The sequence below is a fragment of the Notechis scutatus genome, chromosome 2 (genome assembly GCF_049901735.1).
Source record: "Notechis scutatus isolate UNSWTSFEM ecotype Mainland chromosome 2, rNotScu1.2, whole genome shotgun sequence".
Taxonomy (NCBI): Eukaryota; Metazoa; Chordata; class Lepidosauria; order Squamata; family Elapidae; genus Notechis; species Notechis scutatus.
In genome coordinates, this window is record NC_142010.1 from 6,953,405 (window position 1) to 6,966,742 (window position 13,338).

Below are 13,338 nucleotides of genomic sequence, written 5' to 3' on the forward strand. Positions count from 1 at the left end.
AGATCATAAAGAAACAAAACTTACAGTCGAGCGACCTACTAGTGAGCTTTGATGTCATATCCCTCTTCACCCAAGTGCCAATAAAAGAAGCCTTGACAGCCATCCAAAACAAATACAACCCCCCCAAGCACATCCTAGATCTCACCAACCACTGCCTATCCAATACATACTTCACCTATAACAGACAAAAATACAAACAAATAGAAGGAGCACCCATGGGATCACCCTCTCACCTGTCATCGCAAACCTCTACATGGAACACTTTGAAACACAAGCTCTAGAAAAATATGATCACAAACCCAAACTCTGGCTCAGATACGTAGATGACACCTTCATAATCTGGCCACACGGGAAAGAAAAACTGAACAACTTCCTCACACACCTCAACAGCCTACACCCCAAAATACAATTCACCATAGAAACAGAAGCTAACAATCAACTTCCCTTCCTAGATGTCTTAGTATACAAAAAATCCAATGGCTCCCTAGGACACACCATCTACCTCCCGCCTACCAGCCATTTGGAAACCCGCCCTCATGAACAAACGTGTACCTAACATGAAGAATGTCACCAGACCCACACCCACGAGGGCCACACAAGATGCTACCACCACACTTCCACGTAGAAAGCAGACTCACACCCACACAGATGATGAGACACGACCACAGACCAGAAGCCTTACTGCAGCTGCATCACTACCCGCTTCAAACCCCTCCGACCCATACATGAAGTGAACGGACGCCCACCATGAAGATGTGGCACAACCACAAATGCGAAGCCAAACAACAGGATCACAGCTCACCAGCTCAAATCCCCCGGCAACTAAGACTAACCTGAGCACAACCAAGCCCCCACCTGAACAGAACACACCCCCAGCCAATCAGAACTTCATGTATGGGTCGGAGGGGTTTGAAGCGGGTAGTGATGCAGCTGCGGTGCGGCTTCTGGTCCGTGGTCGTGTCTCACCTTCTGTGTGGGTGTGAGTCTGCTTTCTACGTGGAAGTGTGGTGGTAGCATCTTGTGTGGCCCTCGTGCGTGTGGGTCTGGTGTCATTCTTCATGTTAGGTACTCGTTTGTTCATGAGGGCGGGTTTCCAAATGGCTGGTAGGCGGGAGGTATCATCTCGTTTATTCATGCTGTGTGGGCGTTTTTCTATCTCTATGGCTTCTCTGATTATTCTGTTGTTGAAGTGTTCAGTTTTGGCGATAGTTCTGGTATTTTTTAAAGTCAATCTCATGTCCTGTGGCTTTGAGGTGTTGGACCAGGGAAGAGGTCGGTTCTTCTTTTTTGATTGAGTTCTTGTGTTCTTCAATGCGTGCACTTATTCTTCTGTTGGTTTGTCCGATGTATGTGGTGGGACAGGCGGTGCATGGGATTTCGTATACTCCTTGGTTTTCTAACTCGATTCTGTCTTTAGGGTTTCTTAGGATGATGGATATTTTTCTGTTTGTGCAGAATGCTGTTTTAATGTTGTGTTTTTGGAGGATCTTGCTGATTTTGTCTGTAGTGCCTTTTATATATGGGAGGGAGGGCTTTGCCGTTCTCTTGTTCTCTGTCTTGGATTTTGGTTGGGGTTTCTTTTTTGGATTAGGTGGGTGATCTTCTTTCTTTGGAATCCAGTGGCTGTTAGTACATTAGTGAGAGTGTGTAGTTCGGTTTTTAGGTGTTGTTCGTCGGCTAAGCATTTTGTTCTGGAGATGAGTGTCTCGGCTACGGAATTGATCTGTGCTGGGTGGTGGTGTGAGAGTGCGTGTAGATAGCGGTTTGTATGTGTTTTCTTCTGGTAGATGGTGTGTCCTAGGGAGCCATTGGATTTTTTGTATACTAAGACATCTAGGAAGGGAAGTTGATTGTTAGCTTCTGTTTCCATGGTGAATTGTATTTTGGGGTGTAGGCTGTTGAGGTGTGTGGGGAAGTTGTTCAGTTTTTCGTTCCCGTGTAGCCAGATTATGAAGGTGTCATCTACGTATCTGAGCCAGAGTTTGGGTTTGTGATCATATTGAATGAGACTTCATCGAAACGTCGCCTAGATACTTCCAATTTTACGTGGGAGAAAACCCGAATAACCAAAGATCCACATACAAATACCCGCGAAAACCTCAGAAAACATATATGTATATGTATATGTATATGTATATGTATATGTATATGTATATGTATATGTATATGTATATATCAGAAACATTTCCTGAGTTCTTGCTTGTTTTTAGGTAAGGGTTTCCCTGGCAGATCTTCAATTGAAATTTGAATTTGGGCCAGTAGAGACGATTCCTATGAGGGTTTTGAATCCCACTTAAAATAACACTCAAGAATCCAAACAAAGTAGTTAGGCAAAAGCAATACTCAATTTCTATAGAAGAATAGAAGGGGTGGCATCCCAACCCTTACCTAAAAACAAGCAAGAACTCAGAAAATTCTTAGGCTTGGTGGGATACTGCAGACTATGAAATGATGGGTGTGCTGATCTTACCAAACCCCTGTATGCAAAGTTAATTTAATTTGAACCTTGGAATTTGAAGTGGGAGGGAAATGAAAGAGGAAGCTTTGAAAATTTGAAATAAGCCTTAACCAAGGCTCCTGTGTTAAGTTTGCAAAATTTGGAAAAGCCATTCCATCTCCACAGAGAATTGAATTGCACAAGGTGTGTTGGCTCAGGACTGGGCAGGACAACAGAAGCCTGTGGCATTCCTGTCAAAAATAATGGAAAATTGACCTTTGGGGGAGCCCTCATTGTGAGCACCCCACATCAAGTCAGAACCATTCTTCAGCGAAAAGCAGGAAGATGGCTGACTGATTCCTGAATTCTGAGATATGAGGCAATTTTGATGAAGCAAACATATTTGGTTTTAACCACAGACCATAATTTGAATCCAGCACATTTCTTAGACAACACTAGATCGGTGGATCAATATGGATTAGAACATTATTGTTCTGAAGTAATAGACTTACAAACTAAAATAAGATTTCATTTGGGGGAACATCCCCTTGAGAAAAGAGAGGCAATTTTTATAGATGGTTCTTCTAGGGGGGAGGGGGGAGCACGGAAAAACATACCAAAGAGATCCTGAAAGCGGGGGGGGTGTCTGCCATGAAGCTGATCTGTTCAGGCTCGTGGATTGTATGCACTAAATCAAGCTCTATGTATTTTGGAAGGACACAGATTCCAGATATGTGTTTGGAATGGTGCATACTTTTGGCAAGTTTGGGTGGAAAGAGGAATGATAAACAGCAAGGGAAAGGAACTAGTACACGAAACCCTGATAAAGGAAATAATGAGTTCCTTACAAAAACCTAGAAAAATAGCAGTGACACATGTGAATGCACACCAAAAAGGAGAATCAGCAGAAGAAATTAATGTGTTCACTGAGAAAGAACAGAAAAAGAGTTACAACAAATAGGAGGACAGGAGGGGGAGAAGGGAAAGTGGTTTCTCCCAGATGGAAGAGTTGTTGGAAAAATTACACGAAGGAAGTCATTTGGGAATTCAAGCCATTGTAGATGAACTTTTGAAATGTTATGGTTGTATTGGAATATACCCTGTAGCAAAATCAGTAATAGATAAATGTTTAATTTGTAAAAAGGTAAACAAACAAGCCATCAGGAAACAACAGATGGGTGGAAGGCCACCAGCTTTAAGACCCTTTAAGTGTATTCAAGTAGATCTTATGGAATTGCCAAAGATGGGGGGAGTAAAATATTTATTGGTCATAGTGGACCGCCTTACAGGATGGGTGGAAGCTTTTCCCTGCAGTAATGCTACAACAACAGTGGGGTCAAGAGTATTGTTAGATCAAATTAATATTGGAAACACATATGCCATGGACTAAATGTCTTCCTTTAAGCCCTACTGAGAATACGGACCCAACCTAGAAAAGACATTGGAAGCAATATGTACATAAACTGTTCAGATATTTCAATTTCCTCAGGAAACAAGGACTTTTGGCTCAAACACCACCTTTGGAGTTTCCAGTCCATAAATTCCACCATGGTGATTGGGTGCTGATCCGGAGTAGGAAGGAGGAGAAGTTAACCCTGAAATGGGAAGGACCATTCCAAGTACTACTCACCTCCAAAACCTCAACCCGGATGGCCGAGAAGGGTTTGACGCACAACTCACATAAAAGGCCCTGTGTCTATACTGACCACCTGGACCAGCATTTGGTATGGGACCCACTGAAGTTAACCTTGCAGAAACAATCAATTAATAACTGATGAGATTTACCCCCATAAGTTCCGAATTCGAGTGGAAGGAGCTGAAAAGAGGTGGCGAGTCCAAATCCAGTGGAGAAGTAAAACCCGGAGCTGGGACCAGGAGTGGAAACCCAGATACATGGTGTTAAAAATTAAAAATAAGGTTTAATCATATTAACTAAAAATAGAGAATGGGAAAAAGACCTTTTTAAATCAACTCCTCTTTTAAGAAATTTTCATGCTGATATTTGTTATATGTGTAGTGGGGACTTTGAGAAACTGGTAACGGATATTTTGAAAGGAGAGAATTTACCAGTTCACAGAGACTGATGCATGATACTGGTGAGTGGATTGGAATTGGGAATATTGTGGGCCTGAGTGGCTTATTGGGCCAGGAAAGAGTGGATTCCTATAATGTGTCCAAAAAGATCAGAGAGAAGAGCCAGAGAATACCCCTCCCCGATGTGTTGGTTCTGTGATTGCATATGTCAGTGTGAGTGTGCATCGCAAAATGACTCAGATATTAATGTTCTGGGGAACTATTGGAGTTTTGGAGGGTTTACAACAAGAATGTGAAGAATGCATAACTATTACCAGCACAACAGGTAAAATCATAAAAGGTATACAATGGGCTTTGCAAATAAGAAGTGGGGGAAGAAGAAATCAAAAAATGGTTCGGGCAGAAACATGATTTGGGATCCTCTTTCTTTGTAATTTTTGATAATTTTTGGTGTAAATGGTGGAGTTGTGTAGAATGGAAGATGGGAGGGGAATAAGAACCTTTAATAATTTTCATTATTTTCTAGCTACGGAGAGAGGTGTATGTGGTAAATTTAATTTAACCAATTGTTGATTAGAAATTCATGATTAGGCAATCACAGACAGAATGAGAAAAATAGCTCACGTTCCGGTACAGGAATGGACAGGGTTATTGGATAATGAAGGATTGGGGGGATTTTTAATAATTGGAAGCAAGCCTTATTTATGGCAGGTATGGTTATATTGGATTTAATCTGTTTACCATGTTTTATAACCCTTATAAGAAACGTAGTACAAAGCACTATTGAAGGTATGATAACTGTCCCAAAAGATAAAGATAAACATATCATGATGATGATGTAAATGAACACACTGTTCTTATTAAATTTGAAAATGTTGAAGAAATTAGAGAAAGCTTAAGAGAATTCAAGAAGTAATGTTTTATTTTATGGAATGTATGAAAAATAGAAAGGGTGGAGTTGTTAGAAATAAGTAAATTCAAAAATAAAATGGTATATAAGATGCTTAAAGGTTTCACAAATGGGGGTTGGACTGGATGACCTAGCGGGGTCCCTTCCAATTCTGTTAATCTGTTATCAAATGAAATATATCTCCCTGTATACACATGCTTTGCCTTTGACATGCTCCATTGTTAAGCCTTTGACATGCTCCATTGTTAAGCCTTTTGATATTTTTATCTTATGTATATGCCTTTTATATTATTATGATGTTCGGTGGGGTGTTGTTATAATCTCTTTGGAAAAGTGGTAGTATATGATGAGCTTAGAAAGAGGCCCTGATGAGGGGATGCTACATTCCTTAATGCTAGGGAAAGATGCCACGTGGGCAGCCAAAGTGAGAGGTACGGAGGGGTACAGATGAGAACATAACGGAAGGAGACAATTCTCCCTAGAGACATTCTGGGAATAGCTGCAACACCTGAGGGCAAATCCAATGAGCTTGAACTTGGGAGGGAATGAGTCTCAAGAAGGAGGGAACTTGGGTGACGAGATGAAACTATATAAAGTATGTTTTGAGGTTCTAAAGGTGTGGCTTTTGATTTGAACCTGTTTCTTGAGGTTCTAAAGACCACCGGCACTTTGAAAACCATCTAATATTTCTTTTTAATAAATCCTCTTTGTTTTCAATGATCCAAGTTTTTTTTTGTTGGATTTGAGTTATTTCCAACATTCCTGCATCAGCATGTTCAATTTATGTCTAACCAATAGCTCTTTCTTCATTTGTTATCTTACTATGTGGTTCTTTTTGTGATGCTATTTCCAAATCTGTAAGTGTATTTTGCAATCTAATTTGTTTTTCTTTCTTTTCTTTATTTCTTCGTGCTGTGTATGAAATTGTTAAGCCTCTTATATATGCCTTTGTAGTATCCCATAGATTTTGGACTGACGTTTGTTGTTTCCTATTTTCTCTTAAACAGATCTCTAATTCCTTTTTCATCAGTTCAGCATATTCCTTTTCTTTCAGGATTGGATCGTTTGGGGGACAGATGCCTCTATCATGATATAGACTCTGTCATTTTTATTAGCATGGGGGCATGGTCAGTGGCATTAGGCGATTATTTAGGACAGCTGACAAGCGAGATTCCTCCAAACACTTCAATCACCGAGTTTGCTGCTGCAGGTCCCAAGACCTATGGGTATGCATTGTCAAATGGGTCAACGGTATTAAAGGTGAAGGGGATAACGTTAAACAGTGCCAACAGTGTTAAGGTTAACTTTGAAAGCCTGAAGGATCTGATTGATGAGTATTGCCTAACAGAGGATGTTGAAAAGAAAGAGATCAGGGTACAGCAGCAGGGGATTGTTAGGATTAAGAAACGGTGGGCTCTGAAAACCAGGGTACTCAGAAAGACTCTAAAAGTTGTCTATAATAAAGGGGTGCTCAAAACAAGTAGTCACACTGGCATGACAAATGTACCCAACGAACACTAGGTACTTTTTAGAAGTATTCCAAGATGCCACTCTTTTAGTTGATCTGGCTGCTGCTACTCCAGAAACCTTTCAACTAAGCAGTATCTTTCCACCTGATTGGCCTGTAGTTTACACTATAAAAAAGAAGGATAAAAAGTAACCACTTCATAGAGGGTGTTCTCAGTTCATACAGGATGTCCGAGAGGGGGTGCAGAAATTGGGTTTTTAAAAAAATACTGTTAAATGCCGGTCCAAAACAGAGAAAGGCCATCTTATGCAATGCTAATAATGACCTGGTGGGGGCAATAGCAGAAATAGCTCTGAACACATTAAAAGGTAACCTTCCTCTGAACCAATCACAATACCAGAATTTAAAGAGAAAGAAAGACTGTATTAAAAAGCTGAGTGATAGAAAGCTTTCCCTGAAAAAGAAGAAACAGGTTATTCTCCAGTCAGGAGATTTTATCGGGCTGTTACTAGGTGCTGCTATACCATTACTGGCTAATCTATTAGCCCAGTAAACATGGAGCACACAGAGAAAATGTATTTGGTGTCACGTCATCAGATGGAACAGATACATGGATGCCCGCCTACAATAGGTACTACGGCTGTTCGCCGGCTGGACAATGACACGAGGGCCATTCTTTAGAGAACGGATCTAACTGAGGATGACAAGAGAAAATGGGACAACTCGGTTCCGCAGAGGTTTCTAAGGTTGACCAGGCAAAATGACTCTGAGAAAGACATTCTGAATCTTATCCATGTGCCAGAAGACCTTAAGCCCACACCTGCTGTATCAGAGAAGGGGCCACAGTCCCCTCAGAAGGGTTCGACTACACAAAAGATATTATTAGAGGGGATGAGCACTCGATATAGGAAAAATGCTGAACTGTTGTTGAACAAAATGAAACAGCATCAAGACATTTTGGGGTGGAATGACATTATAGTGTTGAAAATTGAAAGGGTTTCTTTCATAATTACCACTAAAGACAGCGTTATTCATGAAACCAATCACTAGCTGCTTAGGTAACTGGCCTAGAAATAGGTTTTCCTGATTACAAACAAGACTGCCTGCTGGGATGCTGTAAACCTTCATACCAACACGGTCAATGGGATATTTGGCATTGGAGGTAAGCAGAGCCTCCGCATGCCCTAACTGCACCCTGGGAAACACTTTAACACGTTTTACAAAGAGAGATGCAAACAGGATCTGTACTTTGTAATTCTCGTTACCGTCACTCATCAGGCAGAACTCATTTTTACTTCTTGAGAGTTTAATTTTCACATCCACACCATTAATCAATAGTTTGTCTTGAAAAAAGAGATCGCTATGCAATGGACCTAGCAGATCCCATTTATGGCTTCTCGCTGTATGTCTGGCTCTCGCTATGAACCCGGAGTTACCAGCGATTGTCAGCAGGGTATTCTCCATGAGAACTGCGTCATCCTTGTAAAAACCACCAGCTGAAAACTGGGTACCCCCAAGACGTCTCCGCCACAGTTCAAAATAAGCTCAATAAGAGCTCTGTATGCATAGCAGTGGTGACTCTGTGTTATCACCCAGTCGCCTAATGTAACTTCCACCTGACTGAACGACGCTATTGGGTAGTTGACAAGGCTCACTCTTGCACCATCATCGATATCCGTGCTGTCTGCCTTCATGACCTTGCAGGTTACATACAGCAGGGTATTGTTTAAATCTGTGTAATGCTCACTGTGCCCCGTTATAAAAAATTCCAAGGGGGCATTGGGGGTAAGCGCCAATAAAGGTGGTATCTCGATGTACATGCAGTTTTCAGTGCTGGTTTGCATAGGGGCCAATGGAAAAAGATCTAGCTCCGATTTGACACATTCCTCTGAAGCCTTGTGGATAAAAGCCATTTTATCTTAGAAGATGTTCTGTTTGTCACAGCACTTCCTTCCTTGTGTGCGTTTCCTCTGCATGGCGTAGTTTTTTTAACAAACCTCCTCTTTTTAGGGGGCATAGGAGGGCCAACAGAAGGCCTCTTCCTGATAACTGCCATACCAGCCCCCTCCTGCCCACCCCCAAAAACGCGTGATACAAGCTGCCCTGACACATCTCTGACAATTTTTTTTAATATTTTTATTTTTTTAAACAAAAATACAAATCTCTATTCACATTGTGTTCGTGTCATTATTAATACATTCCTCTCCTTTTATACATAAACATCAGCTCTTATTTCTATCCGCCACCCATTTGTACCACCTATCCCAAACCACATAATAGTCCGACTCATCTTTGCCTCTTAATTCCATTGTGAATTTATCCAGTTCCGCACAATCCATTATTTTTTGTGTCATGTTCAGATGGTATCTTTTCCTTCTTCCATCCCTGTGCGAAGGCTATTCTCGCTGCAGTTATATGTATAATGATGTATCGGATGACCTTGCTCAATTTTCCCTTAATTATTCTTAATAAGAATACTTCCGGTTCGAGTTCTAATTTGTGCTGTGATTTCTAACAACAATCTTTGTACCCTCATCCAATATTTTTTAACCTCTGGACACTGCCACCACATATGGAAGAATGTTCCTTCTTTGTGTTTACACTTCCAACATTCTGCTTTTGTGTTTGGATACATGTTGGCCAGTCTTGCTGGGGCTAGGTGCCACCTACAAAACATTTTATATTGATTTTCTTTAAATGCTGTTGACAATGTCAATTTACAGTTGTCAATCCACATTTTTTCCCAATCCTCTAAATTTATATTATGCCCTACATTTTTTGCCCAGGCAATCATTGATCCCTTTACTATTTCCTCTTCTAATTCCACTTCCAACAAAGTTATACATTCTTGTTATAAATTTTATCTCCTTGCCTGTCAAAATTTGGTCCAATTGTTGTAAGTCCTTTTCTATCCCTTGTTCTTCTAAGTCTTTCGTAAATTTTGTCTGAATTTGTAAGTATGACCACCAATCTATAATTATGTCTTGTTCTTTTAATTTATCAATCATTTTTAACTTCCCCTGATTATCTAATAGTTCTTCATATCTGACCATTTTCACATCTCTGACAATGTTATTAGCCACTTTCATGTGCGGTTTAATGATTTCTAAACCCCTCCTCAGTAATGGCATTGCTTTTCCAAAAAGTCCCCAGAACAGGCCCCCTATACCCGTACCATACATAACAGGCGCTCCTCGGAAACCTGGTAGGCCGTTTCCTGCCTGAGTCCTGTAGTAGTCCACATAGGCTTGAGGACTCCCGCTGTTCTTTATCACGACCATCCTTCACTTTTCCGAGGCCTAAAATGAAGCTTGACAATCACCTTCCCATGATAAAAATGCACGTTTTTGTCCTGGTTGGTTTTGATTTCTATAGTAATGGTATTGATGTGATGTTTACTGACCTGGACATAATGTGGACGGTCATAGGTCCTTGTGGTAAGATCATTGTCTTGCCCCCGCACAGGCACACAGCATAGTAATGGCACATAGAAGTCACCCACTATCTGGAGCTCTACAATGTCAGTGTAAACATACAAGGTACTGAATCCAGGGAAGATACCTAACAGGTGTCCAAGTTCTCCGCTAACTAGAATGGCATGAAGTTCATCTCCTTTAAGATTAATTTTTCAAACCACTGTATTGTAATGTAGGGTTGTCTTAGGTCTGTCCTTGACATTTGATATAAGCTTGTTCATATTTTCTAACAGTTGCTAGATGCTGCTATAGTCCCCACTTCTCAAAGAAAAATACCATCTTTCTCTCGTTAGCAATTTCAAAATAGCCAGGAGAAGTTAATGTGCCCCAACTATGTGGATATTGAATCTCTGCCAGACCGACCTCCCATGATCCCAGAAGGTCCAATGATCTTGCTAATTGAATAGTAAAATTAGAATTTTTGTTTTGGGGGAAACTTGCTGCTGATGCATTGCTGGGAACGGTGATGTAAAACTCCACCATATCAAAGATGTTGTACTTCAGTATCCTTAACCCAACTGTTGAACTTCTCCGGCCAGCCAGACCATTTAACTAAGAATTCTCTTTGTTTTCTGCTCCCTCTTTTCCGAAGTATTTTTTCAATTCTGTAGACACGTTCTTGGTCGCTAGGAACCTTTTGAAACTCTTCTGTGTAAAAAGTCCCCTGTACGGGGTCTTTTGCATAATCCATTAATCTATATACAGCCCTTTCTCCCCGCCACACCCTTTCTTTCACAATAAATATTTCGTCTGTAAAACTTTGATGATAATCCTTTTCATATTTTCCCTTTAGTCTGGATATCCTAACGTGCTCCCCCACCTTAAAGGTTTTTAACTTTCTGACCGATTTTAAACATTTTCCGTATCCCTGCATGAGAGCTGGTAATACCTCTACATATCGGTGCATATTTTTAGCTGCAAAATACCTCCAGATTTTATTTTTCAGAGTTTGATTAAACTGCTCTATAATCGCTGCTTTAGTTTCACTATGTGTGACAAAGTGATGTATGCCATAACGTTCCAAAAGATTCTTCAGAGGCTTGTTTAAGAATTCTTTTCCGGCATCTGTCTGTAGCTTTCTGGGGGCCCTTCCTGATTGGAAGATAGTCTCAAAAGCATCGGCAACCCCACGTCCAGACTTATCAGATAAACAGACAGACCAGGCAAATTTGGATAGTACATCGATCACTGTTAAAAATGAATTTTGTGCCGTTGTTTTCAGAGGCAAATCCTGATAAATCCACGAAGTCTGCTTGCCATTGACAGTCTATGCAAGAAAATATTGTGGTGTTCCTAGGAAAATTTATTCTTGCCAGTTTATGAAGGGTATAAGCATCTTGTCCAGAAAGCCATGTCTTGACATGCTTCAAGGTAAGGTTTTTAAAGTGCTTCTTCCCTGCCTTAAGTAGTGCTTTTACACCACCATAGCTACCTGTGCATTTGGGTGTATAATACAGGTCCTTTAGAATATTTTCATACTTCATTCTGCATCATACGATACGTACAATAAACATGCTTTGCATTTTAGCACTGGCCTTTCATTTGTAATTTACAGAAAGTTCACCCACCCTTATTCAGCAACAATAATAATATCCATCATCAGTACAAAAAACACGGTCATCACTATCTTCAACCTCTGTAGTCATCAAACATATACAATCAGCAACACCGCATGAGCATCCTTCAGCAGCATTATCTTCATTAGAAATTTATCTTTTAATGCCCCCCCAGTAAACAACAGGGATAATCATAACTCTTCAGAGCATCATCATTAATATCGTCATTAACAGACGCTGTAAACATGTTGGTAATAGATGTCGTAGGACGCCTACAAACTCCCCCGGACTCTCTAGATTCCGACTCACTTCTTAAAAAATCCGGACGGCTGTCATGTTTATATCCAGGTGCCGTTTCTGTTTCAATATACAAAAAAATAGGACATTACTATAGCTATCACCAGCTCTTTCACCTTGTATTATATACAATTATTATCAGATTTAGTAAAAAGGCAATTTAGTTCCATTTACCTAAACAGCCCTCTGCAGTCTCTTCACTGGTTGAGAGGTTTGTTATTAAGGATGAACTGACGGTGTAACCTGGAACGGAACCTAGAAAATATATTCATTATCTATCACACCGATAACTGAGTTATCAGTATTTACACCTTTGAATATATAACAGGGTTTTACTTACTCATGCCTGTTCCTTGGACCGGCGATAAAGAACATCTTTTAGTCATTTCCCAGCCCTCCCGGTAAGAACCGATATGGTTGGCCACCTCTTCATGTAGTACTGCATCCCGTACAAAACGGCAGATGGCATCCAAACAAAATAGGTCTGAAGCTTGTAAGTCTTCATCAAACATAGTACAACATATTTTATGGCAATCATTCAAAATAGGCCTTGACTCGGGCCATGATGTAGAAGGGTCTACAATCCTTTTATTATTTCCATCGCAAGGTGCCATGTCGTTGTTAAACACAAGCTACACTTTAAACGACTGAATTGTCACCGCTCTCTTTTAACAGTCCAAGAGCATGCCTGGGGCAGGCCCGAGCATGCCCTAAACAGGCTTGTCACACGTGACACCACGAGCATAGTATGCATGCCCTCTATCAAACTGCAGCCAACCGCCCACACATCACCCCCACCGCCCAGGACATACCCCAACCTGTCCTGCAGCCACTTGTCACATGTAAGCATGCACATACCATCCAGCTTTTTATTATCAGTTTTTAAGTCTTACTATTATTTATCATCCCTTACAGCTCTACCATTTGCCCCTCAGTTCCTGAAAAAATACAAAAAGGGCCTACAAAAATATTTCTTTGCAAAAAAAAGTACTTTATTTTTTACATCTCTGCAAAGTAAAAAAAAATCAAATTCCAAGAACAGAGAAGTGACCACTAACATTCCTTGCATTGCCCCTGCAAACAAAGGACAAGGACAAGGGGTGGGGTGGGGAGTCATACTTTGCTCATTATTGCTTTTTACTTCCTGCACTCTCTGGCTC